This window comes from Phyllostomus discolor, chromosome 6 (assembly GCF_004126475.2).
Source record: "Phyllostomus discolor isolate MPI-MPIP mPhyDis1 chromosome 6, mPhyDis1.pri.v3, whole genome shotgun sequence".
NCBI classification, from domain to species: Eukaryota; Metazoa; Chordata; class Mammalia; order Chiroptera; family Phyllostomidae; genus Phyllostomus; species Phyllostomus discolor.
In genome coordinates this window covers 84,862,418-84,880,741 of record NC_040908.2, presented here as the reverse complement: position 1 = coordinate 84,880,741, position 18,324 = coordinate 84,862,418, and the positions used below count along the sequence as shown (strand labels likewise).

Genomic DNA, 18,324 nt, shown 5'->3' with positions numbered 1-18,324 from the left:
AGGTGTACCTCCCTTTCCACCTCTCCGGCCGCCAGCTGCTGTCCTGGCGCTCCCAGTGTTTTTCACATAGCATCAGACTTGGTGGATGGTGTTCCTCAAGTTGTTACTTGTAAGGTTATTTTATGTTGATTTTGTTATTTTAAAAGTTTTGCTAACTTTTTAATGCCCTGGGGCCATATGGAAGCACCTTATTCCAATCTAAGCTAATGAGAAAAAGAACCTTTTACAAAACATGTAAATGTGTACTGCAAATTTTAGAGCGCCCGCGCAGGATGGTAGTGGTGGGAGTTTGTGTGTGTCAGAAGTGAGGAACACCCCTGCCATTCTTTTCTGCTGATCAACTAATTTGCAACACCAGTGGAAAGGAAGTTACAAAAAGAAATCCGAAACACTCACCTGTAATTTGCATTTTGAAAATGTTCTTCTAAAGTATCTACGTCTGATATTTATGAGTCTTCCTGTGGCACTGCCTAGCTGTTTTCTGAGTGGGAGCTGATTTCTGCTGTAAATAGTGGATGTTAGTGTTTGGAATGTAATTTGGAAGGTGAAACATGCCAGTACAGAGGTAGTAAGTATTTTACAAGGGAGTACCTTGACTCAGGTAAGTATTTGACAAATGCTTTTTGATGTTGCTGTTGTGTCCTTTTCTCTAGATTCCTTTAGAGCATGGAAGTTTCAGGGTCCTTATCCTTCCTGAATACAGAGGGCATGACATGAAACTCTTGAAGTGCAGGGATCACAAATTTGGAGTAATCAAGGTTGCCATGCCGTGCAGGTCCAGCATGGAGGGACTCTAGGAGACAAGACTCACACCCATTGAGATGTGAAAAGATCCCTGGATTTGTGTGGCATGCTAGCCCTGGATGTGGTGTCAGGGTGCAGCTGGAAACAAACATGTCTTCAAATTACCCTCCGCAGTGACATATACTTAAAGTAACTGACTTCTTTCTGAATTGTGCCTACAATAAAAACTGTGGGTGCCACTATGATGAGGAAAACAGTCTAGGACAGGCTTGTCCCATAGAACTTTCTGCAGTGAGAGAACTGTTTATATGTGTGCTGGCACCCTCCTCCTTAGTCACATGCCTTAGGCCTCTTGGGACTCAGCTGTTGATTTCCTGGTGAGGGGGAGAAGGGGAGGTTGAGGTGAGTGGTTCTTGAGTCTCTAGTGAGGAGTCTTTAGAGCAAGGCTCTCAGCTTCCCTTGGCTACCTCTACAGATAAGAGATTTGAATAGGGCCAAATTGGAGAACTTTATAAGGTCCTAGGTGGATCTCTGTCAAGTTGACATGGATTTAAGGAGATATCATGGGGGTACCTGATAAGGAAAACTTTACCTGACATCAAATATGTGCACTGGTCAGATGATCTGGAATAAATCATTTAATCTTTCAGAAACTAAGTTTCTTCTATATATAAGGGGAGGAATAATAACTGTTCTGCCTGCTTGTGTAATTGTTAGGAGTCACGAATGAAATAATATAAATTGCAAAAATGCTATTTAATGCTTCTCATTGTTATTGGACAATGGTCTATACTTATAAGTATTTCCTTATGTCCATTCTCTCTGACTCTTCATCAAGCAAAAAGGAAGACAAAAAAATTTTAAAGGATTTAACATACTAAGGAAATGTGTAGAACCAATCAAAGGTTCCAGTCCTCTTTCCATCTGGCTTGTATCTCATCAGGCTGGGGCTCTGGCAGGCACAGGACTGATGCAGCATCGTCATATTCAGTGTCCCTGCTCAGAAAGCTACTGCAGAGGACTCCTTGAGGGGGAGGTCCTGGCTGCAGGAGGAGGGGCCATTCCCTGAATTCACCGAACCAGGGAGCAGTCAACAGTCTGCAGTGTCAGCTCTCCTCTTGTCCACATGTGAAAACACATGTGCCCATCCTTCCCTGGGTTCTAGTTTGTGCTCTGCAAGTTGTGAAAAATTGCTGCTCATTTTCCCACTCAGTTCCTTCAGAGTACAGCCATGGCCCCTGCAGGCCTGTGGTAACCTATCACTCAGTTGACCTTAGCAGAGAAAAGACAGGAGGACGGAGCAAAGGAAAAGTTTCTCCATTCTACACAGGCAAATGGGTGTTTACTAGATGTAGACATTAAAAATCAAATCATTAAGTGAATATTTTTTCTTGGAATCATCAGTCCCAAACCATGTCTCCTAATACTAACCTGCTTGGAGTACTGTCTCGTCTAACCTATTTCCTCTGTGTAAATGCAAAGTAAAGTGAAACATATTACATTTTCTCCCCTACAAAAAGATAGCAAATTTGTTTCTAGTATTTCAAAGAATTCTCTTTATCTGGATTAAAATCAATAAGTTTCATTACCTTTTGCTGCGTCAGGTTCAGTTAAATGTATTTTTCTTTGGATCAATATCCTGGATTATGTATGAAGGAGACTGAAATGTTGGCATTGAATTACCATTGAGCAGCAAAGAGTAGAAAAGTTTTCTATTTTGCTACAAAAATAGTTCATTCTGACTGTGACTATGACTACTCTTAAGTATCTGACCTCAAAGTATTTTAACATTTCATTATTATGCATGTTTCAACATAGGATCTTGACTCATGAATGCATAACTCCTACCCATTCATTCAAAAAACACGTTGAGCATCTCTTATGCCAGGTACTAGGGATCTATTAGATGAGTCCCTTCTTTCTAGAAGCCTGTGATTTAGTGAAAGAGGGCCAGACTTATAAACAAACTAGGACAAGGTAGTGTGATTAACACTGTGATAAAGGTATGAAAAGACTGATATCATGTGTAGAGGAAGAAATTGCTAGTTTCCTAGGGAGTCTGCTGGCCAAGGTTTCATCAGGGAGCTTGGTATTTGATCTGGATGTAAAAACATGACTGGGCAAAAAAGGGAGGAAGAGGTCTAAGAAGTTCTTCTCTGTGTAGGGCTTAGGTGAGCACTTTGCTTCTCCTAGGCACACTGTAAGTGTTTAACTCAACCACACACTTGTTCTCTGAGTGTGACATGCCTGCCCCCAGACATCTGCCTGTAGTCTCAGCCCACATATTCACAGATGCCTGTCACTGAGCCAGTTTTTTCCTGTTTTCTGACCATGACAATTTTTTCCTGTTATGCTTACATGAAGATGGATGCCATGCTCTCCCATGAGCAAAGTTTGTTTGTTGAATCCACCTTTTCTTTCTCTTATCCAGCCAAGCTCAGGGCTTTGCACATAGTAGGTGCTCAGGAAGAATTTGAATGGATAAACACAGGTGCTTATTATAGAAGTCGGTAGTGGTTTTCTAGGAGTGTCATAATGAGTACCACAAACTTGAAGACTTAAAACAACTGAAATGTATTCTCTCACTGCTGTTCTGGAAGCCAGCAGTCTAAAATCAAGGTGTCAGCAGGGTTTCAGTCACTCTCATGACTCCAGCTGAGAATCCCTCCTCGCGTCTTTCTGCTTGTGCTGGCTCCAGGAGTTCTTTACCTCAGGGCTGCATCGCTCCAGTCCCTGCCTCTGTCTTCACATGGCTCCCGTTTGTCTGTGTCTCAAGTCTTCCTCTGCTTTTCATATAAGGACATCTGTTGTTAGATTTAGAGCTGACCCTAAATTTGGATGATCCCATCTAAAGAACATTAATTTCACCAGAAAAGACCCTTTTTCCAGATAAGTTTTTATTCACAGGTTCTGGGGGTCAGAACATGTACATATCTTTTGGGGGGTCACTATTCTGTCCCTGCCAGGGTCCTCTCCAGGGTCTAGGACTGAATAGCACATCACAACTGCAGAAACCTGTGGTCAGATAACTGTTTTCATTGTGACGTTGGGATAGGAATGGAGGGAAGTGGAGAGCGATTTGTAAACATGTTTCATTGTACTTCATTGTTTCTTATTCATTGCATCTTGAGGAATGGTCTTCTGGAAGAGCATTCCAATGAGTTGTGTAGACCACACAATGTGGTCTGCCTGCAGCTCCTTTGACACACACAGCCATACTCTAGACCACAGTAGCTCTCTCCTCACCACAGCCAACGAGCGGGGTTGGCAACCTGTCCCAGTAGCAAGCAACTCTTGGCTGCCCAGTGTTGACAAGTTGGTGTGGTCCACTGATATTTCTCTTGTAGCAATATGCATGTTGAAACTCAGGAGACTGTTAGTTGGCAGTGCACTCTGCAACTGAAAGGTCCTGGAGAGTTCTGCCCAGCTGCTTTGGCTGCTGGGCCATATGCCAGCTGGAGTTGTGAGGATGCCAGTCAGCAGGGAGACTGACCCAGCAACAAGGAGATTGAAGCAGAGGCACCGTGAGAGAGCATGGCCCTGTGGCCTCTGAGAAAGACCAGCCTCTGATCCCAACCACATTCCAGGTGGCATGAAGCTGTGATTTTGAGCTGCTGATTCTTAAACTTCCATGAAAAATATACCTACTAACATTTGTGTGTTAATAACCTCATGTGTTCAGCATTTTACATGTCTTATTTGATCCTTGTATAATAACTGTGGAGACTGAGGCAACAGAGGTTAAGTGACTTGCCTAAAATGAGTCAACCAACTCGTAAGTGATAGAGAAAGGCATCAGATCCCATGACCAACCCCAGGGAGTTGGTTCTCACTTCTCCACAGCCGGTTCCTTTGGTGCCTGTGTTTCTAGCTTGACTTCCATAAGCCTCCTGATTTTTCCTCCCAAGGGAACTAACTGAGTGTCTATTTCGTGTGTCCCACACACAGATGCTGAACTGATTAGACAAATAAATACTAAATTTTAAAGACTCTGCCAAGTTTTTTTATTTACTCTATCTGATTAATGGGAAAATTAAGGTAAACCATGGAACTCTATAGTTTTGTTAAATATTTTTCAGAATATGTTTATGTTTTACAGTAAAATCAGTTAAAATTGTTTAAAATTGAACAAGCCTGGGTTGAAGAATGTCGGGCGATAGTACTCTATTGCCTTCAACTAAACCAGCCGGATCACCAGTCTGTTTCTCAGTGGTGGCCTTCCCACACAGGGAAAACATGGCCGCTGTATTGTAAAAAAAACTCATTTAAGATTGACATGTTAGAAAGATGAACTCTTGCTTCAGATTACTTTTTCTTCTGCAGGAATAGTCTTCATTCTTTAGGAGACTTTATGCACAAAGGTATCTTTTAAAGGCTTAAAGTCCTGATAAGATTGCATTATATGTATAATTTAGGCACAATGTTTTTAAGGGTAATACCAGAGACTCAGATTCCAAAATTCTACAGAGAATAGTCTCAGATATCTGATTCTGTTTCTGGAATAGATTTGGGGTTGAATAGGCGTGTAGAATTACAGGTTATCATTTTTTTCTATCATCCATTTATGTAATAATGAAAAGGAAGGCTGGCAGAAGATGATATACCCTATTGAGTTAGTAATATACGGTGTGATTTTCAAGTGCCCACTACAGAAATGTGCTTTACCTGATAATTTGAAATAGGTCTTTCAAGTAAGCATATATGCTTTCCCAAAGCCTGAAATGTCCTTGAAGAAAAACTGTTTCCTGATAAAAATTTAGGTTTGCAAAGTAAGAATATAAAATACAAAAATAGTATTCGATATAAATCACATATGGGTTGTCAAATCAGACAGATAGAACCCTGAAAATTACAAATTACTAAGTGGTATGAAAAGACTTCTTTTTTTAACCTAAAAAAACCCTGTTTTTCTTAACTGAAAAAAAAGACCTGTCAATCAAGTTTGATGTGGGTGGTATTCATATGCAGCATTGCTTTTGTATATAAGAGCAAGCATCTGTCCAATTGAGCATCTAATTGGTAATCATGGATTATTAAGTTAATTGTTTGAATGGAGGCTATAACTGATACCATTTCTAAAGCTCTAGATCATATAACAGTATTTTTATAGGGATGAGTGGAAGAGACATGGCTGGGACTGTAAATTGCCAAAACATTGGATCACATAGATGGAATCCTAAGTAGAGTTGTATTAGTGCTGGCTCTGTTTTCTTAGTGCTTTGAAGGGTCCCTAAGTGCCAAGTCATTGTGTATTTAGTTGCCAAGGCAAACGTATGTCATTAAGGGAACGGAGTACAGTGGCTTCTGCTGTGCTATTTTTTCACTTTGTTTTGGCATATTACTTGGATCCAGAACAATATGATTAGCATTTGAGTGAAGATAAGCATGATACATGTGGTTTTTACCAAAATCAGTTACTCTCTTGTGATTATAATTTCTTATATTTGTTTAGTTTTTACATTTTACAAATTACTTTCATATATGCTATTTCATTTAATTATCTCAACACTAAAAGGTAGTGATTTCTCTTACAGAAGCCAATCAGGGGTTAGGAATATCCCTGATAAAGACTGGGGGTGCCTGGGAGAGGAGAGGTCACTCTGCTTCCAATTGCATGACTGTTTACTGGCCTGTCTCTAGTGTTACCAGTTCCAGATTTACAGAGAGATGGCGGGATGGGTGGGGGGCTTTCTGTGGGGATAAGAGGTCCAAGATAGCCTCCAATGTTGATCACCCAGGTCTCAGTTTCCAAGAAGTATAAAGACTAGAGGCCACCTGTGCTTGCAAGTCCAGGAGTGGGACTTAAACCATAGGTGGTCGGAGCGAGCTCGTCTTGCTGGGACCTCTGCAGCGTGGTGGGCAACAAGGCACCACTTTTAAACAATGCTGCTAGGGGTCTTCCAGGAGGTACACCCCCATTTCACAAGGCAAAAACCCTTTTTAACAAAAGAAAATATATAAGGATTTATTTTGCTTGTTTTGAATGAACTAAATATAATAAACTGTAATAGAGGCTTTACTCTGCCTGCTTGCAGTTATACTCAATTTACACATGATTTGTATGTCATATACATGTATATATTTTTACTCCATGCGCTGATGAATAGAACTCCACTGTATTGTCTTTTAATTTGTATGCTCACTAGCCTTTTTAGATTATAAGCACATCAAAAGTTGCTATTGTCTTTTTTTTCTTTCCATCACCCACCTGGTTATTTCAGTCCTGGATGATAGGCTTGGCCTTCAGCATGACAAGGGTCCGTTGTAATTGATCATTGAGAAGTAGTAGTTGAAAGAGAACATGGACTGAAGCCATACCCATATACCCTTAAGGCTATTTAGTATTTAAATTGGAAAAGCCCTGGTTATACATTTTTTAATATACCCATAGACTTGAATATGTATCTCCTGAGATGCAGATTTAATTTTTGAGAAAATATGTTAAACAATAATTTAATATGAAGCCATGGTAGTCTTATTGTGAAACCACAGGCTTAGTGGAAATTTTTGTTGTGTTACCATAGATACCAAAATCTAATTTGATTAATCTTGTGAATAGTTGTTAACTGTAATCTGATATTGACTGTTACTTTTCATCAGCTGGAAGTAGTCTGCTAATTGAGCTGGAGCCAAGCCAAAGAAATCTTTCAAAGGAGTAGTTTTATATACAGCAGTTTTAATAAGCAATTCACTGAAACCTTTTATAGAGCAACAAAGGCAAGAAGGGTCTGGACATGGTGAGCATGCCTGACGCATCATACAAATGAACGCAAGACAATGCTGGATCATGTCGGTCACTCAAAGCTAGTTTGGCAAGGTCAAGTAAGAATAGCTTAATTTATTCAGGAACCATGAGCCTCCTTATTTGCTTAACAACTCTGTCAAAGGCAACACTCTACCTCCCTGGAGCTCAATAAATGAGCAAGGTGCCTTTTGTGCCATTGAGTTATGCCCATCTGTAGTCATGTAAGGAGGACGTTTCCTGCTGCTTGGTTTTTCAGTCCCAATTAATGTTACATCACATATCTTTACTCAGAAGAGAGGTTTCTCAAAGAGACAATGATATCTGCTTGTCATCACCAAGGAGCAGTGTAGATAGATGGATGATCCCAAAACAGTGAGTGTATTTTTTTTCTTGAGAAAATGAAGCATGGGGCAAATAGTTAGGTCAATGACTTGAACTTGTCTTTAACCAGCCTTTTGCTACTGGCTAAGTAGTGTAATCTGTTTCATTTGTTCTTGCATGCCATATACACTTTACGAATCCATTATAATAATTTCATTTTTATAACATACTCTATCATAAATGGTTGAGGATAAAGGAGACTGCATTTCAGAGAATTTCCTAATGGTCGTTATGAGGCTGTGCAAATTGAAGTCCTGGATGTAGTCTTTACAGTGAAAGGAATGAATGGGAGGTGAATATGACACTTCTGCAGAAGAAGTTTACAAAGATTGCATCATTGGCCTGAAGTCATGGTTTCACCCACTTCCGAAGAATTTCCAGTGGGTTATTGAATTGTAATGAATCATTTTACTTGTCTACAGTGTTGCATGTAAGGGAAATACTGTGTGGAAAGCATTTGACCACATTGGGTGCTTAACATGTAGTAGTTATTATCACTGGAGTTGCTTTTTCTGAGCATTTGGCTTGATTTTGCCTACCCTGTGCTTCTCAAACTTACTGAGCTTATGAGTCTTCCAGCATCTGTTACAATGCAGATTCCACAAGTCCAGCGTGGGGCATGACGGCGGATTTTCTAATGCTTCCAGGCAGTGTGGTCAGGTGGTCGGAGTACCAGGGGCCTCTCTACATCCATTTCTTGAGGTCAGTGCAATGGATTTCAGGCATTTTAATAGAAAGTAGGAAAAGCTGGAGATGGGGTAGAGATGCAAAGAAATGTTCCCAGGCAAAGAAATATACCTCTACAAGGACAATGAAAGTAATTGGAAAAAGTTGCCCTTAAGTGTAGACAGTTCATTATGGAAAGATCTTGACTGGAAAACCCAAAGACAAATTTTGTGACTCCCATATTGCTCTTTTTCCACAGGGCCCCATGAGGGTAGAACAAGCCAGGGTTGCATGGGTGCACGATTTAAGGAGGTGCTCACTTGCAGGTATCCACTCTGGACATGCACCACCCTGAGAAAAAGCACCTCCTTAAATTTTGGGTCCTGGGCACCTCATGCCAGCCCTATTCTTCATGTATGTGGTACCTAGAGTTGTCAAGTGGGAAAGGACCTTAATGACCATCAGCCTCCTATTTTACAGATGTAGGAAATGAGCCCAGGTTAAGTAGTTTGTTCATTGAAGTAATAGTGTACAGTATCTTATAAATTCTAAAATGTACATTTCCCCCCACATATCATCATCCCTGAAATCAGAATTGTCTTATAATGGCTTTTGACCACTGTGTCATAGTTTGATTGCAAGTTTTTTAATTTCTTAGTGGCATCATCATCATCTTCATAGTGTGTCATAAAATAATGGGTTCTTAATGTAATACCATGAAATGCAGTAGTAGAGAACTGGGTCTCCTAACTCCTTTGTGCCTCTTGGTTGAGCTATGTACCTTGTGATGCAGTTCTCTTGATGTCAGTGGGGTTGTCTTAATGCTCTTACAGGCAGCCTGGGCTAGTGGTTAAGAGCTTGGGCTGTAGAACCTACCAGCTATGTAACTTCTGTCAACTCACCTTACTGCTCTGTTACATGAGGTGACAAAAGTGTTAACTGCCTGGTAGTGTCCTTGTGAGAGTGCAGTAAATTAATCCATGCAAACCAGTTGGAAGAGTCGTAGCACATAGTTATCACTCAATAAGCATACTGTTGCTATTGATAGCAGTCTCACTGACTGAGTCAACCTGGAGCTCCGACGGCATCTGCACCGATGTTTGTACTGAGAGTCCTGTTCAGCCAACAGAATTCAGTGATTAAATATGTAAGGGCAACTACCCAGAGAAACTATAGAATTTCCATCCATAAAGATTTTTGAAAGTGTAAATTGACCAAGACTTGTCTTGACTGATGCAGGTGTCTTGAGCTATCTGCAAATAGGTAAAATCTATGACAGCTCAGTGGTTTCCTGTTAGCTGAAACCCATTGTCCAATTATAATCATCCCCAAATGCCAGGGAGTTCTGACTGGAATGCATTTGTTACCTTCCTTCACTTTGCCTCCAGTTCTGCAATTATCATGATTACCCGATGCCATTATCTTGAATGTATGGATGTGGACATTATTGTTCTTCCACACTTATTTTAAGATTTCCCTCCATTTTTCCTTTCTCCTCTTATGTAGATCATTGTCTATAACTAGGTGAATTGGGAATCTGAGTTAAACCTTTCTAAACCTTCTCTCTTCACCCAGCAGGAAATAGTTTCTCCTACTGAACTCCCAGAGTGCGTTGTAGCTGTCCTGTAACGTTTATCACAGGCTGCATTGCATTAGTTTATATGTTTACTTGCTTGGTCTCCTGCTTGGTCATGAGAACCCTCAGAGAAGGGACCTTGGCTTACTCATTTTTGTTATCCTGCAGTCCTCAGCATAACACTTTATGGTTCTTAGCAGAAATTTATTTAATGGATATCTTTTGGGTTGTTGAATAGAGCTGGGATAGATTTATTTTACCCAGTTCACAAATACCGTATAGATAATAGGTAATTTGAGGTTAGGTCAGTCCCCCCAATTATCTCCCTTCTGAAAGCTGAGAAAGAAGTTATTACACTTCTCTCACAGTGTAATAAATTCTATCTAACTTCTATAAGCTGTGTTACATTTTAGTAATAGGAGTAATGGCATGCTTATTAAATGATAATAGATGGGAATAGAAAAAGCTGTTTCTAACACCAGGTTTCATATATGAAGCCTGTCATTGCACTGACACTCTTATCAGTGAGGAAATCTGTTTTGTCGGTGGTGGGGTTATGGAAGGCTGAAAAAGAGGCTGAGCCCTGGAAGAGAAGTTGTGGAGATGCATGGCTGTTGCGGTAAACGAGAAGTAGCAGGAAGTGCTGGGCTCTTGGCTCTGGCAGTCTGATCTCACCAATATTGGTTGTGTCAAACTAGACATTTTTATCAATATTTTGTGATGAATTCTCTCAAAGTTCCCTCTGACTTCCTGCTAATCTCAGGTAACACTTATTGTGCTTATAATTGATCCTTATTCTTGAATATACATTTCATTGGTCAGGTGACAAACTGGGAAAGACAGAGTAATCCGGTTCTTAAGATTAAACAGTTATTTCTATTTGACATGAATCACAGTTCAGATTCTCAGGAATCTGCCCTGCTTCTGACATCTTCAAGGAAGACAGTGTTACCACTTCATCACTGGGCACTTCTTATCTCGTTCCCGTTGGAAAATGTGAGCCACACTTTTGGTTCAGGCTGATACTTCACATCAATTTAAGGTGAAAGGCGCTATTTATAACTTGGGAAGTTGGGAAGAGGTGTGAATGGAGTAGTAGATTGAGAAAGCTAGACCAATTTCCAGCTTCTTTAGGTAGAGTCTTCATTCAGTAGCTTAAAAAATAAAGCTGGGGGTGTCAAATTCTCAGACTATAAGTCATAATCCCAATGCAATGAAAGAAAAATTATGGTATCTAATTTTTAAATTAGTATCTAACAGCTTCCCTAAATGAGTATCTAAACAGCTTCCCTTCAGTTTTCATGGGTAAATACAAGTAAACTAGTTAAGTCAACTTTACAGTAATATAGGTGTCTAAATAGTTAAAATTTATCAAACTTGCAGATTAGCCCAAGTCCACAGACATATTTTTTGACTGAGACCTTAGAATGTATTTTTCTAAGACTTAGACAAATACAAATTTTAACCAGAAAGAAAGCATTTAGTTGTGTTTCAATCATTCTTTCTTGAGGTGGTTGTTTTTCTCAAGTGGATCAACCAAGTGTGTCACCAGTGGTGCATATGAGAAGCAGAGAGAATCATTTTTTGGGATCCTTTTCAACTGGCACTGGGCAAGTCACGAGTGTAGCTCCTGCTTCCTGCTCTTTCTCTTTTGACGTCACTGTGTTCTGAGCTAACAACAAAAGGACTAAAAGGCTGAAGAGCCTGAAGTACACTCCACAGGCGATGTGTGCTGACTTTGTTTTTTTGGTGTTTTAGATTAAAGTGAATTTCGGCATCCATAATTCTGTCTCCTTTTATTCATAGTCATTACAGATCTTAGCAGTCTGTTGTTCAGTCTCATTTTTGTCAGTCCCTTTATAAAGTTATCCACATATTGGTGACTGCAGGAATGTCCTGCCTGAGAGGAGAAGCTGATTTGAGGGTGAAAAACTCCCTATTCATAGGAGACGCTGACCTTGACAATCCAGAAGGATGAGTATGAAGCATGAATAACTCTATTTGTTCTTCCTGATCACTTGCAGGGCTTCATGGCATAGTTTGCTTTGTTAGCATCATAAAATAGATTTGTCTAAAAAGGTCTGCGTACACTCTTTTGGCCTTTTAAAGAAAGCAGATTTACTCCTGCTTTAAAAAGCTCAGTGTCTCCACCTGCCATTGACTTGTGGCATTATGGAGGTCAAAGGGCATGGCCTATTCTTAACTGCTGACAGTACAGTGTATCCTCAGCATGACTGTCGCCAGCCAGGTGGCACTTCCATCCAGTCTGCTTTGCGATGCCATCACCACCACCATCTACCACGTTTGAAAAGGAAACTTAAATTACATTAACAAGTGGTAACTTTGTTCCCATGTGGTGACCAATCATTTTAGCAAAACGAATTGTTCTGGAAGGGCACTATATACTGAAGAATCAGAGTCTAGTGTCAGTCTTGGGTGTCTGTTCTTTTGAAGTTGCTACATCAGAAATGAACAGATAGACATAAGGAGAGAAGCATACAACAAGCTTTAGATATAAACACTCAGCATATTGAAATTCTGTCTTTAATTTCAAATTGTAGCAAAATTAATAAATCTCAAGGGAATGCTATTTATCCCTCAATCAATAGTAGGCAGATTAGAAGACAGGAATTAGAGGAAGAATGAGAGCTAATCAACTGAATTTTATCATCTTTGTAGCAGTTGGAGGACATTATTAATTTTTTTTTGCTTTGGGCTAACACAGCTATAACTGGGACCAAAATATAATTAAAAATGTAAAATTAGCAAAGCACTTGAGAAATCAGAATGTCCCATATCCATGCAATTTCGTTAAACCCCACACTTGCCTTAAAAATACTAAGGACTTTAGATTTTTCCCTTGAAAATTGGAAAAAAATAGAGTTGATTTGGGTTTCTTTTTTTAATAAGTGCATAAAAGCTATAATTAGTATTAAATTTACTAACTAGGCAACTATGGCTCAAAGTAGTGATATGCAGAGAAATACTGAGCCACTTGCCTCTCTGTCCTGACTTTGGAGTGGCACAGAATTCAACAGTCTGCAGAAAAAGCCTGATGGAAAAGTTTGGGGAAAGAAAAAAGAATGTATAAAGAAACAAACAAACAAACAAACAAGCAATGGGGGAGGAGTATCAGAAAGTGGGGCAATAGAGATATATAATAATGATAATGATAAAATGAAGAAAGTGTATTTTTCCAAAGGAAGATTATACTGCTTCCTGTTTTAATTAACTGAACAAAGTAAAAGCATAACCAAAGATTCTGATGCATTTTTCATCACTTGAGAGTTTTTGTCTCTAAGGCTTTATTATAGTACAGGAAAAAGAATTGATTTTCAGTATATCCAACTTAGTAATATTCAGAGTCAAAAACTAGATACATTAGATTAATACAAAGAACATCTTCCAAATTTGTGGGGTTTGTGTGCATTAAGTGGAGGTTTTTTAGCTGCCTATAAATTGTGGTATTTCCAATTGTTTGTTTCATAATCTCAGCAAGTAGTTATGAGAAAATAATTTTTAATTGTTCTCTATAACCTCATTAATATTACATTATAGCTGAAAGTTCAAAGGCTCTGATTGGAGAAAAACACTGTTGGTGTATGTTTTACTTAACATTCATGATGACTTTGCCTTGCATGGATTTATTTCTTAGAGTATTACTGACCCATATTAATGACATCAAGACTAATACATCTTCTATAAAGGAGAAGTTTTGCATCACTGAACAATAAAACAAGATGACATAGTTTGTGAAAAAGATTTAGAACTCCATATCACATTATTTTTACTTTCTGCAACATAATTTGTAGCAAAATGCAATGAGTGAAACTCTTGAAAATTGAAAAAAATAGAGTTGACTTGTGGTTTCTTTTTTATATCAGTCGATAAAAGCTATTAATTAGAATTAAACTTGTTACACAAGCAATTATGGTTCAAGATAGTGATATGCTAAGAAATACTGAGCCACTTGCCTCTCTGTGTTGACTTTGGACATAAGACTGAGGAAGTAAATGATTGGTGCTGAATGTTGAGTTGTTTCCCCACTCTTCTTCCTAATACAAATGCAGTGTTCAGTTGCCACAATGTTGAATACCGGGGAGAGTCTGCATGTTTTATTTGTGAATTATATCCACAAAGCCTAAATAAACTCTGTAGCTCTAGTACACTAGAAAGAAAGTAGAAAAGGAAGATTAAAATTGATTTGAATTAAAATGGAAATAAGAAATAATGAGAACTTTTATAGGAACTTAAATTATACCTAAAATAATGACCTCCCAAAAAGCTAGCACTTCTAGACATATTTTGGCTCATATTCCTTGGCTGTGTTTCATTCATTCAACAAGTGCCCATTAAATACCTAGTGTGAATCAGGTATTGTGTTAAGCACTTGGGATGCATCAGTAAACAAACAATTTATTCTCTCAGGCCCACATTCTAGTGGAGATTGCAATGGACAATAGACAATAAACATAATAAATTAGGAAATTATATAGGAAGTTAGACAAGGATAATAGTTATGGGAAAAGAAAGCATAGAACAGAATAAGAGAGATATGGAGTGTGTGTGGGTAGTTGTCACAGATTTGATTTCCTAGAAGATCCAATCCATATAATGGATCCCACCCCACATACAAACTCTATGTAGAATTAGTCTATTTTAAGATAGAAGCTAACTGCTTGTATCTCAGAAAGGTTAAGGAACTGCCCCGGATCAAACAGTTGGTAAAAGAAAGCTGCTTCCCTTGAACGTTTTTATCATACCACATTACTCAGTGGGGCTCACTGCTCCCGTTTCAGTTTTTGTTTGTTTGTTTGTTTGTTTGTTTTTTGCCAGGCATATTTTTGGCCCCATAGGCTGATTTTGGGATGGTGTGCTGCAGGTGTTTTATTGAATTCATGCTTTTGTAGGTCATTCAAGGTTCTAGTGCCAGAACATAGTTCGTTTCTGTAGTTACATCCTTGGGAATAGCAGCATATGATAAACTGGAGATTAGACATGCATGAGAGGATAAGAAGGCTGAGATCAAAATATGAAGATGAAGAAAGTAGGTCAGAGGGCAGAGCTATATCAGAGGTTATGGGAGATAATTACTTAACAAGAAAATTGCATCTAGGGTTGGTACAGAGGGCAGTAAATAAGTCATGAATCATAATGGAAGTAAAGTAACATGAATAGTTAGTGCTGCTGATTCTTTAGGACTCACATGCAATATCTTATTCAAACTTTGAATCCCATAAAATAAGTTTTATTCTTCCCATTTAATGGGTAAGCAAACTAAAGTTTTAAAAATTTAGGTGGCTTGCCTGGCTAACAGTTACAAAGATGGGATTAGAATTCTCTGGCTGCAGATCCTTCTTCTTTGTAGTAAAATATGGAGTGTGAAGATTAAAAGGGAAAGAAACAAAGGTGGTAATCTAAAGCAGGCACTTGTATTATTATGATTTTACTTTATGAGTGGGGAAACTAAGATGTGGGGAGGTTAAACTGATTTGCCCAAAGATACACTGCAACCTAGTAGTATAATCAGAATTCATATCCAGGCAGAACTGAGTCAGTCCTCAAATAAAATTGCACTAATATAAAAGTCTGTTTATGGTCTTTAAATTCTAAAGATAATTTATTACCTGTTGGAGAATTTGGAGGGTCAGGAAAGTCTGACCATTTCCTTCCTAACCTGCCTATTTATTAGTTTAGGGCTATGAAATCAAAATAGTATGGTCTTGGTGGAAAAATGCTTTTGTCTTAATTTCTTCTTAGTTTTAAATTTTTTTTATTACCATATAGTTGACATACAGTATTATCTTAGTTTCAGGTGTACAACATAGTGATGTGACATCTGTATTTCTTACAGTGTGATCACTATAGTAGGCCTAGCAACCATCTGTCACTACGCGTAGTTATTATGAGACTATTGACTATTTTTCATATGCTATACATTACATCCTCGAGATTCTTTTTAAATAACTGGAGCTTGGACCTTATTCCCCTTCACCTGTTTCATCCATCTTCCCATCCCTCCCCTCTGGCAGCATCAGTTTGTTCTCTGTGTCCATGCCTATGTTTCTGTTTTGTTTTATTTGTTCCTTTGTTTTGTTTTTTTAGACTCCACGTGCAAGTGAAATCATACAGCAGACAAATAGGTGATTCTACTTGCTACTGGAAGAACAGAGTGAGGCTGTGTAACATCTCTGGTGACTTTCACTGGAGAGCACCTCTTTGCCCAGTGGCAGGGGCTGGCAGGGCCCCATGACCACACTTTCCCAGCTGTGGTCCTCGGACGAGGTGCTCACAACATGCCAGCACTGAAATGTTCAATGCTACAATACTAAAACTTTCAATACTAAAACACTAAATGCCAAAACCAAATCACAGCAACCTTCATTTGCAGAAAATGCCTATATGGATAAAATTTTCTTGACTAAATATTTTCTCATTTTAAATTTCTGAGCCTGTGGAGCCTAGCTAGTTATTGAGTGACAGCAGAAAGGAAAAGAACATAAAATACTTAGAAAGTAGCTGGTTCACTACAGTGCTCTTTTTGTAGACAGCTTTCTCTCCCATCCATAACATAGAACACTGTTATTGGTGTTCCCCGAGAGGGCCCTAACTCCCAAATGGAGCAGGATATTTGAGGGAAAACAGGTCACATGCCTCTCTTTCCAGCATCTAGTTTAGCACAGAGAAGGCCCACTTTGGGGAAGCTTGTTTCAGAGAAAAATGGAAAAATAGTTAAGCAGGCTTCAGAGACCCTTAGCTATTTCATTGTACCAAGTGAAACGGGAGAAAATTCTTCTCATTTTGTTCTTAAATGTAGTTTACGTCCCAGCCTTCCTCCCTCCCCCAGCCCATAACTGTCACACAGCTTTGTATTGAAGGGTCTGCAGATTTATGGTCTTATGGAGCACAGCTGGATAGAGATTCTTTATTCTTAAGCCTTTGGAAGTCTTCCCTTTGAAAGTTTAAAAAGCCCAATCTCTTTTCTCTAGGTAGGAACATTAGGAGCAGCCTTTTATGGAAGTGAGGCAAGCTCACTCAGTATCTACCAACACAATCAGGTACTCAAAAATCATTCCATTCTAACTGAAGAGCTCATTTCACAGCCTTTTACTTAAAAGCAAATAAGCAGATAGATTGGAACAAAAAGACAATTGTAAAGGGCCTTCTGCAGACCAGTGGAAGCACTCAGGAGGGTCTCCCCACCCCAACGATCCATGAAGTCATCACATTCTCCAACGGTCCTCTATCCCTCTACAGCCTCCCTGACTAATGGAAAGCTTCTGTGGGCTGTGCTTCTCTGCAGGAGACCCCAAGTCCCCACCCCATGCACAAACACACCTGCAAGCTGCTGTAGTTGCTGCTGCCTCTGTGAGGTTTAAGAATAGATAAGACAATCAATAGCAGTTCTCTCATGCTGCTTCAAACACAGGGAGAAAAACAGAGCCCTTTTTGCAGTCAAAACAACAACTACAAAAGCAAAGAGGGATGGTGGGAGAATGTGGAGGAGAGACCAACCCTACAGCTGTGGACAGACCATTTGGTCTATAGTTAGTGGTAGACCAATTGGGTAACTTGAAAAAAAATTTAAATAAGAAAAAGGAAAAAAATGGTTACATGGATTTGGATGTGTGGTTAAGAAAAAAAAAATACTTCACCTGGCTGGCATAGCTCAGTGGATTGAGCATGGGCTGTGAACCAAAGTGTCATAGGTTCAATTCCCAATCAGAGTACATGCCTGGGTTGCAGGCCATGACCCCCAGCAACCGCACATTGATGTTTCTCTCTCTCTCTCTTTCTCCCTCCCTTCCCTCTCTAAAAATAAATAAATAAAATCTTAAAAAAAATACTTCTATTGTTTGGCACCATTTTGATCAGAGATAGAAGTCAAATTGTATGTTTGTTAAAGTCATTGTAGATATAACGGATATTGTGTCATGGTATCTCTTGCTTCTGGGTGCTCTATAATCCTCCACACACCAGGCTATTTAGTCTTAAATGCCTGAACTAAATAGTTCCCCTGGCCTTCCTTGTTACAGAGTGGAGAGGTTTTTCACTGGTTGTGTTTTTCAATCTTACTGCACATAGGAGAGACCAGGGCTTTCATACTGCTCTGCCACCCCAATGCCTCCTCTGAAAACAGGTTCTCCGATACTCACATTGGGGTGACATTCCCAAAGTGTTTCACAAACAGGCCCTGGGATTCCCTGGGCGG

At 39.3% G+C, this 18,324-nt stretch overlaps 1 protein-coding gene across 17 annotated transcripts in view; it reads left to right on the top strand.

Moving 5' to 3' along the window:
• Positions 1–18,324, top strand: part of NCAM1 (neural cell adhesion molecule 1) — a 331,249-nt gene that overhangs the window by 124,681 nt on the left and 188,244 nt on the right. The window lies entirely within an intron of this gene.